This window comes from Gouania willdenowi, chromosome 4 (assembly GCF_900634775.1).
Source record: "Gouania willdenowi chromosome 4, fGouWil2.1, whole genome shotgun sequence".
Taxonomy (NCBI): domain Eukaryota; kingdom Metazoa; phylum Chordata; class Actinopteri; order Blenniiformes; family Gobiesocidae; genus Gouania; species Gouania willdenowi.
Window position 1 is genome coordinate 23,683,974 of NC_041047.1, and position 11,423 is coordinate 23,695,396.

Here is an 11,423-nt window from a genome sequence, read left to right on the forward strand (position 1 = left end):
TAACAAAAAATCGAGAAAGTAGCAGGCATTCTTTGCTGTTTTGGCGCTGTCCATAACGTTTAATCTGATTGGTCGGCTATGATGTGACGCATTTGATGTCTAGTCATTTAATTTTTTTGTATTTTTACATTGTTCATTTAACATTTTAAAACAAAACAATTATAATTAACTCACTGTTTTCTGTGAAAATGTAATGAATGACTTTACTTATTTGAAAACGTACTTAAGTACAAGCAAAATTACTGATTTAGAAATATACTCAAAAAAAGTACAAGTAGCCATAAAAGCAACTCAATTACAGTAATGTGAGAACTAGTAATAAATAAATAAAATTATTCTTTTGAAATGCTAAAAAATACCTAACTAGTCTTTTCCTATGGTCTACTGCCGGTGGTCATTCATATACATTGATGTATATAAGACCCTCCTTCATCCTATAGACCCCTATACACGTGGAAACAATCAGCGAGTGCGTCCAGCCAATAGGCTTCGACTTCCTGTTTTTGAGACTGTCAATCAAAGTGAATGCGGAACTGTGCACGGAAACAAGGCCAATGATATTGGTTCTTACCTGACCCATAGACCTATATCAATGCGACCCGATGAGACCTTGTTGTGTTCAGCGATGCGCATGCAGAAAAGTAGAGGCGTGGCTTCTGGTAGATTGGCAGAGGCAGTGGGAGGAAGTGGAGCTGTTTAGGGCGGGACATCGAGACGTTTCTCAGAAACTCCGGATATCAGCTTCAAGCAGACAGATTTAGTCAAATTCAAAGCAAATTTTTTTTTGGATTAAATATCTGCTTTATTAAACCTAAAATGTGGATAAAGAATACACATCATACCAGGAGCAAACCGTTATTTAGCAAAGCTACATTTGTTATGGGAAGGGTTTTTCATATTTTGCTTCTGTTTTTATGTTTATGTTTTTTTGGGCTACTAATACGCCTTGTTTGAATGCAGTTTTAAATAAACCACAATCAGTGAAAAACACTTCTATTCTTGTCATGTGTGCAGATGAGAAAATTATGTGTTTTAGAGGAAAGCATGTCTTTGTACACTTTGCACACACACAAAAAAAAAATCCAAAACAAAACAATGTACAACAGAAAATAACAATAATCAAAAAGTTTATAAAAACAGATTAAAAAGGTAGAATTGTTTAGCTTTTTTTTCTTCAAACAAATAAGAAGCAACACTCTGTAGTCCATTAACTATAGACATGCGTTGTATTTTTAGTTTAAAGGGTATGTTTCAGAATCAAAATGATCTACTGCGTAGTGTTTAGCAGTTCTGCAGTCAGTTTTGAAAGTTTTATTCCCACGGATGGTGAATTTACGGAGGATAGGACTTTATGGTGTCTCCTCCTGTAGTGGAAAATGTATGTAACATTAAATGGGTTTAATGGATTACCAATAATCAAAACATGTACACCTTTTTTTAAAAAAAAAAAAACAAACACACACAACATACTTTTTTGAATGATTTATAACTGAAAATACAATCCATGGGGAGCAGCATTTTCGGTCAGATGTGATGCCAAGGTGTTGATTCCGGTGCAGTGTTTACATTAGGTCCCTGACCTGATTTCTTTGATATACTACAGCAGCCGATACCCTTTAAACTGTCACAGAAGGGATTTGGAATAAATTTCTGCATTAATCATGACTATCTTTTTTTTTTTTTTAAGCCTTTGCTGTTTGAATGGATCTTTTGATGAATGAGATTGTTCTTCTTGCATTCCATGAAGAATTTATGATCAGTTAAAGAAAGAATATGTGATCTGGTTGGTCATGGCTTTCATTGAGACCAAAAGAGAAATAGAAGCAGATCACGCTAATTGTTCATAATACCACGGTTAGAGATAATCAATGGCCTTTAGTCACTGTTTTTGTTTTTGTTTTGTTTTATATTGGTTACAGTGATTTGTAAAGCAGAGACTGGAACAGTTGGTCCTCTCTCTCTCTCTCTCTCACACACACACACACACACACACACAGACACACACACACACACACACACACACACACACACACACACACACACACGCACACGCACACACACACGCACACACACACACACACACAGGGCTAAAGTGGTACCCTTCAGACACATTAGACAGAGGGAGGGTGGGGCACCAGTAAAGATTTCTTAATGGGCTCTTCTCGTGTCCTCTTCTCCATCTGCCTTGACAATAAGGTCTACATCTCCCTGAGGCGAAACAAACCCTACTTGTTCCTATTTCTTATCATTTCAAGCAAAATCACAACTTTGAATAATTTGGTACCAGGTCTGGACTTCTACTGAGAAAAGCGTTGGATTTTTTTTTTTTTTTTTTTTTTACACAGGATGACGATGGAACTATTGGAAAGACAAAAGTAAGCTTCAGATAGGTCGACTGTGGAGTAAATCACTTGGACGTGTGGTTACTATCTTTATGGGAATATCACACTGTGGATTTGTTTATATGTGAGTGACACTACCCATTGGAGACAGCTGACAGCTTCTGGTATCAGGATGCCTTCCCTACATCATGGAGCAATCTTCATCGGAGCCTTCCTCATTGTGACTGGGGGCTCCACAGCTTTCCTGGCCTCGTACCAGAGCCGCCTTCAGGCGTTCTCCCTCTGCTGCGTGGTACTGGGGGTGGTCATGCTCATCCTGGGGCTTTTTTGGGCACTCAACAGCAGAACAGTAGTGAACTACAACCACCGGGATTTCGACCCAGACTGTCCACATTATCCATACAATGATTACACCAACTATCCCAATCATGCCCTCTTCACTCCTCCAGGAAACCGCTTCCCAGAGTCCCAGTCAGTGTTCCTGCCCAGGTAATCATAATCTTAGTTTGGGTGTTCATGGTTAGAGTGTGTGAATCCTTGTTATTTATGTATTTACTCGCTGTAGGAATCCTAAAATAGTCATCCAGATATTGATCCTGCACTTTGAGAAATAACTCAATGATCTGCCTCCAAATATATGTAGCATCACAAAATGTATTACCGACATTTATCCAAGGACGATCCGCTTTGTTATGTAGTCTGTCCTGTGGAGTGCTTTTCATAAAGTTTCATGTTGCAATCATCAGAATCCATGAGGGACTGAGCTGTCCATTCCCTCATATGAATGTTTGAGAGGCCTAAACACTGACCACAACATCCGCACAACCCATCAGGATGAATGTTTCATTTAAATACTACCACTGCTGACAAGTCTCTCAGATTAGATTAGATTAAAATGATACAAACCATTAGGCGTGTGACGATATCTCAATACGACGATATATCGCATTATTTTTCTGCACGATCGATATGCTCCCGCTAAGTATCAATTTTTTTATTTTTCAAAACCTTTTCTGCTTTTTCACTAAAATGTGCAGGTAGGTCTTCACATAAATTTTGTCACTGTTTGTTGACGGAACCAATATATTGTTGACTGAAATATTGCACTATAATGGTGTCACTGGTAAGAAAGACCATATTTTTTTTTTACAGAAAGCACTATTGGAGTTTCTTATTCATTTACATTGGTATGTTGACACTTATTTACAGAAATGTTGCACTAAAATAGTGTCACTGTTCATAGGACACTTTTTCAATTTGTTGTCTTTCAGATAGAAAATAAAAATTGTATTCTTTCACTTAATCTTTTTTTCCTTATGTCATAGATTATTGGAGATTGATTTCTGACCAATATATCGATAATCGCAGTACCGTCATATCGTGAGATAATCGTTATAGTGAGCTTTGTATTGCGCAACGTATTGTATCGTGAGGTACCCAGAGGTTCCAACCGCTACAAACCATGCAATTACTGCTCGATTATCACCAAATGACCTTAAACTAAGACGCAAGAATAAAATATTCTTACAGATCCAAAAACGGCAGACTTTTCCCCAATTCTAACCAGTTTTTAATAGCTGTTTTATTAATCATTTTCATTAATCCTTTATGGCATAGGGCCACAAATAGAGGAGACTGCAAAGTGCCATTGAGATTAACCAAATTTGGACAAAATGTATCGTTAGTCAAGGGATTCATCAACTGCAACAGCCTTTTTAATCACATAAATCTATAGTAGAGGTGTCATTAATCAATAAATCGAAAGTCATTTGCACAAAAAGATTTTTTTGAAATTGCTGCTCAAAAGTTTGTTTTGATTTTAACTGTAAACAGGTTTATTGACTTTTTTGAAAAAAAAAAAAGTTTTGAGAGATGTGGAGTCCTGCAGACAAGTGCATAGAAGTGTTTTTACTTTCTTCTTACCTCGATTTCTTGTGTTTATTCACCAGACAAAGAGGATTTGCTTGACAGAACATTAGTTTTAGTTTGTTCCATTTATTCCCAGTGACATCATCTCTCTGACACATTCAATTTCGGACAGATTCCAATCTTTCTGTGTAAGCCTGAAAATAAACAGCCGCTTGTTTTGCAACAACTTTCAGTCTGTGAAAACCCCAGAAATATGTTAAGAAGTCACTTTTGGGGCAAACATCTTTTATTCGAGTGAATGATCTTAGATTTATTGATCTATGAGGCCTATGTCTATAGTCTTTAACTGATAAAAAAAAAATATAAAATTGTATTAATAGTGTTAGTGCCCATTGCCAATTTATTTGATTTTTCATTAACTTTTATTATGTTTTTAAAAACACATTCCAGTCTTAATTTAGTCAATGAAATCATTTTTAGTCATAGTTTAGTTGATGACATTTACAAATGCACTATTGATTCTTAATGAGAACAACTGTACCTAAATACTTCATCCACAAAATTAACATTAAGCACAAGACACTATTCCCTGTTCTTTATATCAGTGGTTCTCAACCTTTTCAGCCCGCGACCCCTAAAATAAAGGTGCCAGACACCGGGGACCTCCACTGTACATGAAGATGGAACAAACACAGACATGAACATTAAAGAACAGTCATGTGGAGGAAAAAATGCTAAAATGGGATTGAAAAAAACCACAGGAGTTGGTTAAAAGTTTAAATTAGTGGCCAAAAATGGACAGAAAAAGTTGTAAAAAGGGCTCAAAGTGTCAATATTGGCTTAAGAGTGGCAGAAAAACGTAGGATTAATTAGTTTAAATTGGCAAATAATGGGCATCACAATCATGAATGTGGTTAAATTGGCAAAAAAAAAAAAAGGCATGAAATATGGTGAAAAAAAAGTTCAAAGTAACAATAATGGGTCAACATATGCGACATGAGGTGGGAAAAGTGGTGGAAAGGGTTTATAATTGGCAGAAATGGGAGTAATGTCGCAAAATTAAAAGTAGCAAAAATTATGGCAAGAACATTTTATAAACAAAAGTTCAAATATGGCAAGTTTAATGTAGCTGCAGAAAAAGGGTAAAAATAAACAAAAATGGCCTCAAATTGTTCAAAAAATATTCTTATTTTCTTGAAGACGTATGGCAAACTCCTCCCAGTGTCTTGTGACCCCAAATGGGGTCCTGACCCCCTGCTTTATATGATATCAAACATTCCACACAGGAATGCATGACTCCGTCTCTACAACTAATCACACATCAGAGCTGTTTTGTGCAAGTCCACTTGTGTTTCCACCTAACTCTTCATTTTCTCGAGCACAGAACAGTGGAACGCCACAGGCACGGCGCTCGTGGTGAGGACTTTGACTACCCACCCATGGACTCTGGAGGGTTCAGTCCGACGCCTCACCCTCCACCATGGCTGGGACCCCCTCCCCCGTATGAAGTTGCCATCAAGACCACATGCAGTTCCACACAACTGAGGCGTGCGTACTCAGATACTCACCTGGCAACAGAGCCACTGTTCGGACGGTCGAGAGAGATCAGCTTTGAAGTGTGACATTATCCCTGATGCGCTTCCTTCACACACATTGCACAAAGACAATACATGTGTTTGTTTGTTCTGTCAAAAGTAGGAGTCTTTTGATACAAACCAACTTGAACGTGAAGCATGCTTTCTCATTGTCCTGGCATGTTTTCCCTTTTCTGCCAGGTTATGTATACTCAAATCTGTGGTGGAAACTGTCTGATCACAGAAAAACATATTTATGATGAGTGTGGCTGCTTTGAAGATCATCTCTGTATTTTAATGGCAAACAGTTCTTTATACCCACATTGATGCAACATCAACAAATTATACTGACATACTAAAATTGGACAATATTGTCTTTCCTGCATGAGTTTGACTAAGGATCCTTCTATTAAGAGTGGATAGTTTAAAACTACGTTTAATATTTTATTCAGTGTTTTATAACCAGTAAGAAAATAAAAACCCAAATATTGATTTCTCCTGGTGATGGCAAATGATAGGCAGCTTAGTGGCACCACTGTGTTCAAGCCATTCTGTACCCGATCTCCTGTGCAGGGGTATGCATGTTCTCTCTGAGTGGGCAGGAGTTTAATGCTTTTGTCCAAAAACAAAAACATGTCTTGCAGAATCTGGAAGTCTCTAATCTGTACGTTTTCTGTCTGACGGTCAATCCTGCACGAGTGTCCTGCTCAAGGTGTCCAACATTCCCCACGTTGTTAAAAAGCTCCTGTTTGCCACTGAAGCCCATTTTCCCATCATATAGAGCCTGTACTATGAAGTTGGATAAGTATATCTAGGATATCTCTCCGTTAGCGGGATTCACCAAACAATGTCCGTCAGAGAGCAGCTGTACTACAAAGCAGGATATCAACACGTTCACTAAACCCAGGTCATTACAGCGTCTGACCAATCACAAACACAGAGAAACCATGCAGAGCAAATTACATCACAAATGAGGAATAATTACTTAGAAACATGAAGGAAACAGCACTGTTGCTGCAGCAAAATCAGGAATTTGTGAGATTATACAAAATTAATTGAAGAATAAATGGACACTTTGATTAGTTTCACTTTATTAAGGCACAGACCACATCTGTGGCTCTGATGCTGCGTTCATGCAGCTTAGCTTCTACATCATACGATGGACAATGTTTGTGTTTTATACAGCCTGTAGTGTCTGACAGGACTGGAACTCTCAGCGTTTCCACAGAATACGTGAATGAATTAATGAAGTTATTGGTCAGAAAGTGCCTGACTCATGCAGGCTTTATCAGCTGACTAATGTAGGTCAGTCCATCAGATAAAAATGTAATGTAATGTTCCTATAGGATGTCATCGGGTAAATGAAAGGATTGCATCAATGCCTAAATATTCTTTCTCTCCTGTCAGCGTCAGATCATTTCCACGCAGCAACGTGTCCAGAGAATCACCCACCTATTCTTGGGTAAGTCATTTTCCAAGAGCACTGATTGGCCAGGAGGCGGGGCTTTCATACATGCTCAGATTTGATCCACATCATGACCTGGTCCCGACCACGTTAGTCATTCAGTTTAAGTTACAATGGTGATTTATCCTGGTAAGAAGTTAAACAGCTTCGTAGTACAGTACACGTCCCAGAAGTTAGTGCGATAAGAGGAAATCCAGCTTCGTAGTACAGGCCCCATATAGTCTGTCCTATTGAGTGAAAGCATCTCCATACCACAGAGGGAACAAACCATCATGAGGCAGTTAAAGCTGCTGGAAACAGATAACGACATAGCGTAGGCCTCATAGATCAATAAATCAAAAATCATTGGCAAGAAAAAAGCTCTAAAAGGGTGAAATTGCCACTCAAAAGTTGGTTTTGATCTCCACTGTAAACACTCTGTTTATTGATGTTGTTGGAATACATTTGCACATTGTATTGTGGGATATGGAGTCCAGGAAACAAATCCATAGAAGTGTTTTTACTTCATTCTTAGAGTAACTTATTGTGTTTTTTTCACCAGACAAGGAGGACAGTGATTCACTTGACTGCATTTTTGTTCTAGTTTGTTCCAGGTATTCCCCGTGATATCACCTCAACCTGTGAGACATTCAATATTGGCCAGATTTGGATCATTCCATGTAAACCCCAAAATAAACATCCAACGTTATTTAGCAGCAACTTTCATTCTGTGTAAACACCATGAATGTATTTGGAAGTCACTATGACAACGTTACAGGGGGAAAATACAAGAAATCATACAAACAATGCGAAAAACTTTTCACCAAAGTCAGTGTTGGCGAATGTTTACACTGGAGATCAAAACCAACCTTTGAGCTGCAACTTCAACTATTTATACCTTTATCGAGCAAATGTTCATTGATTTATTGATCTATGAGGCCACACTTTGTCTTTGTCTGGTAAAAAAAGATTATCGTCTCGAACTTAGGCTAGCTATAACTATTATAATTTCATTTTGTATATCCTTATCCACTGAATGAACATTTTTCACCTCTTTAGAAATCTGGGTAATGATTGAATCTGTGGGACAGATAGTAGATATATAATGGCAATATACATTCACTGCTGTACAGGATAAAGTGGGAATATACGATGAATGGATGTTGTCTTACCAATAGAAACCTGCAGCGCTGAAACATTTTCCTCACCTTGCAACCTTAAAACCAGACAAACAATAAAAGTCACCTGATACCACATCAGTTTTTATAATTATCTCTCTGGCTGACATTTAGGTGCAATAAACTACTATTTTATTATATAATATAGTTTTTATCTTCTATCTAAAGGTTTGGGCTGGGTTACTCAGGCAAGCATTCTCTCTCAACATGCATTAGTGAGCATTGGTCACCTAATGCTCAACAATTGGCTGTTTTTATCTCCATGATCTGATTTGAAAAGTGACTGACCACTGCAAACTGGGAGCAACCTTCCTTCATTCACTCATAAACATTTGTTTTTTTTAAAGTGCCTCAAATCTTCCACCTGGTCCATGTTACAAAAGTAAAATGAGCTGTGGTTAATAATTAACAACCATTAATCCCATTACTGCTAATGAGAATGAGGTGTTTAACAAGTATGAAGCTCATCGATCATTGATGTTGAATGTGATTAATGGGACAATCGTGATAAAGGTTTAAACAAGCACAACAGATGACTTTGACTCCACTCTAACGTTGTTGAATTGAAGATGATGCATGTTTGTGTGATTTATGCCTTCATTTTAGAAAGAAAACTGCTGTAGAATCATAAAATGCAGTGAGAGGAGATGACAGCAGTGTTGAAAAATGTTCCATATGGCATGTTTTGTACATTTATGCTTTTAATCTGGATATGTTACACAGTTATTGAGTTGTAATGTTGTATCTGCATTTCAATTAAATGAGGAGTTGCTTTCATTGTTTACTTGTCTCTGTCATACTATCTATGCAGCATTCCCTTTGATCCCAGAATCTCTCTGAATGCCACCAGTGACAAACAGAATTATCTTGAATCTTGTTCAACTTTGGTAATTAAAACACAAATGGTTGACATACTACCAAATGTTTGGCTGTTTCTTTGAAAACCAGAGAACTCAGAGAGCGTAAAACACACGCCAAGCGCCATATATTGTTTTCACCAGACATTGGCTCGTATCTGGATCAGTGATCCTGATCATTCACAGTTTAAAGGCTTAGAAAAAATGTCTGTCCCACTGAATAACCATACAGTAGATCCAAATGTATAGCCACCATTGCAATGCGCAATCCAAATCCAACCTGAATGAAACTCGGTGGAATAACCAACCTAACATATAATAACTGAGTTCAATTTCAGAAAGATATAATCAATCCTGAATTAAAATTGCACCAATAATGAGAGGTAGGAATTTTTCCATTTTTGTAAGTGCTATGAGATGACTTATTGTTGAAATTGATGCAATGTAAATAAAGTCCACGACCTCAAATATTTTCCTCTATCTTTGGTCAAAATTTTGTCAAAATCCATGAAGTACTTTAGATGTAATCCTGCTCTAAGAGAAAATGAACAAAGAAATAATTGGCACTAAAAATTGTACCTACTTGTCGGGGTAACAACAAAATATATTTTATAGAATGAAGTAATATTTTAGCTTACAGTTGTGGATTTGTCTGCAGTCAAAGCAGTCGTGACTTGTGCTCTGTGCTCAAGTGAACCCATGACAAAGTCTCAAGCACTCATTTTATCACGAATAAAATCCCAGTTTTCATTTTTTACTCTATTTATTTAATGGCCAACTTTTACCCCTAACCTAACTATAACCAAAACTTCACCCCTACTTTCAACCGTCCCTAACCCCAATCCTTCCTCTAACCCCACACTAAACCTCTCCCCCACCCCCTACACTAATAGTACAAATTTTTGATCAATTTTAATTGGTTTTATTTATATTTCAGCATAAGAATCTCCAGATGGGCTCTCTTTTCATCTGGGTTGGGTCCTGGAGTCATTTTTAAACAAATCCATAAAGGTGCATGTTTATTCCCTTATGAGTTTTTTTTTTTTTTTTAATTTATTGATATATTTTAAAAATTTAATTATTTTGAATATGTTTTCTTTTACTCGCCCTTTTACCCCCAAAAAATGTGCGTTGAATTTAACAGCCTGTCTGCAACCCAAGACTTTTTCACACACTGACCTACCTGTTGACCTCTACTGTATGTGGTCTACAGAACCCTGAGTGACAAATACTGGCCCATGCATTGCTTTTGAGTGATTTTAAATATGTATCGGATTAAGAATTTGTACATTTCTCTAATAAAATGTTGACATTTTATCCAGTCACCAATTCAAGTAGAGCTACATTACAATGTTTCTTCTTGTTGTTGTTGTTTTTTACAATTTACAAAAGAAAATTTTTGCTTTTAGGTGAAAGAACAATTTTTCCCTTTTTTTAAACTTTCCATAGCTATTGAAAAGAAAATCCAACCTGTTTTTTGACCTTTGAAGCAATTTTCTATTTCCTATGAAAAGTCACAGTACTTTATTCTTTCACTTATGAGAAAAACATGTGTTTCTTAGAAATAAACCTCTGGTTGTTTTGATGAAATAACAATCAAACAATTGCTCCATCCACAGTATGACTCTTCACTGATGGAAGTAAAACTGGTCACAAGATTACACTGTTGGAAATACTCATTGAGTTTGTTCCTCTTTCCCTATAGGGTTTATTTTTGAACTGGGAAAGAACTGATAATAGAAACCTTCTTTAGTCTGATAAAATTGTATTGTAGTGAGACAACATAGCTAAACTATTGTTCATTTTGTGATAAAAGCACCAAATTTGGCACAGTCAATGCTGAATACCTGTTGAAGAAATCTGGATATTGGGTCATTGCATTTTTTTTTATTCTAATAACTGTGGCAGCCATTTTCAAAAATGGCTTCATTGGGGCCAGGGTGTGTAGATGAGGCAGAGTAATGTGCTGAGTAATAAAGCTGAGTGAGTATTTAATATGGATCCTTGATATCAAACGTCCACAACATTCCATGGAAACTAAAAAAAAAAAAAAGATTTTTTATGTGTTTTAAAGAAGAAGAAGTCACAATTTCTACATTTTAAAAAAATAAAATAAAAATAAAATGAAAAATAAATAATAATAATAATAATAATAATAA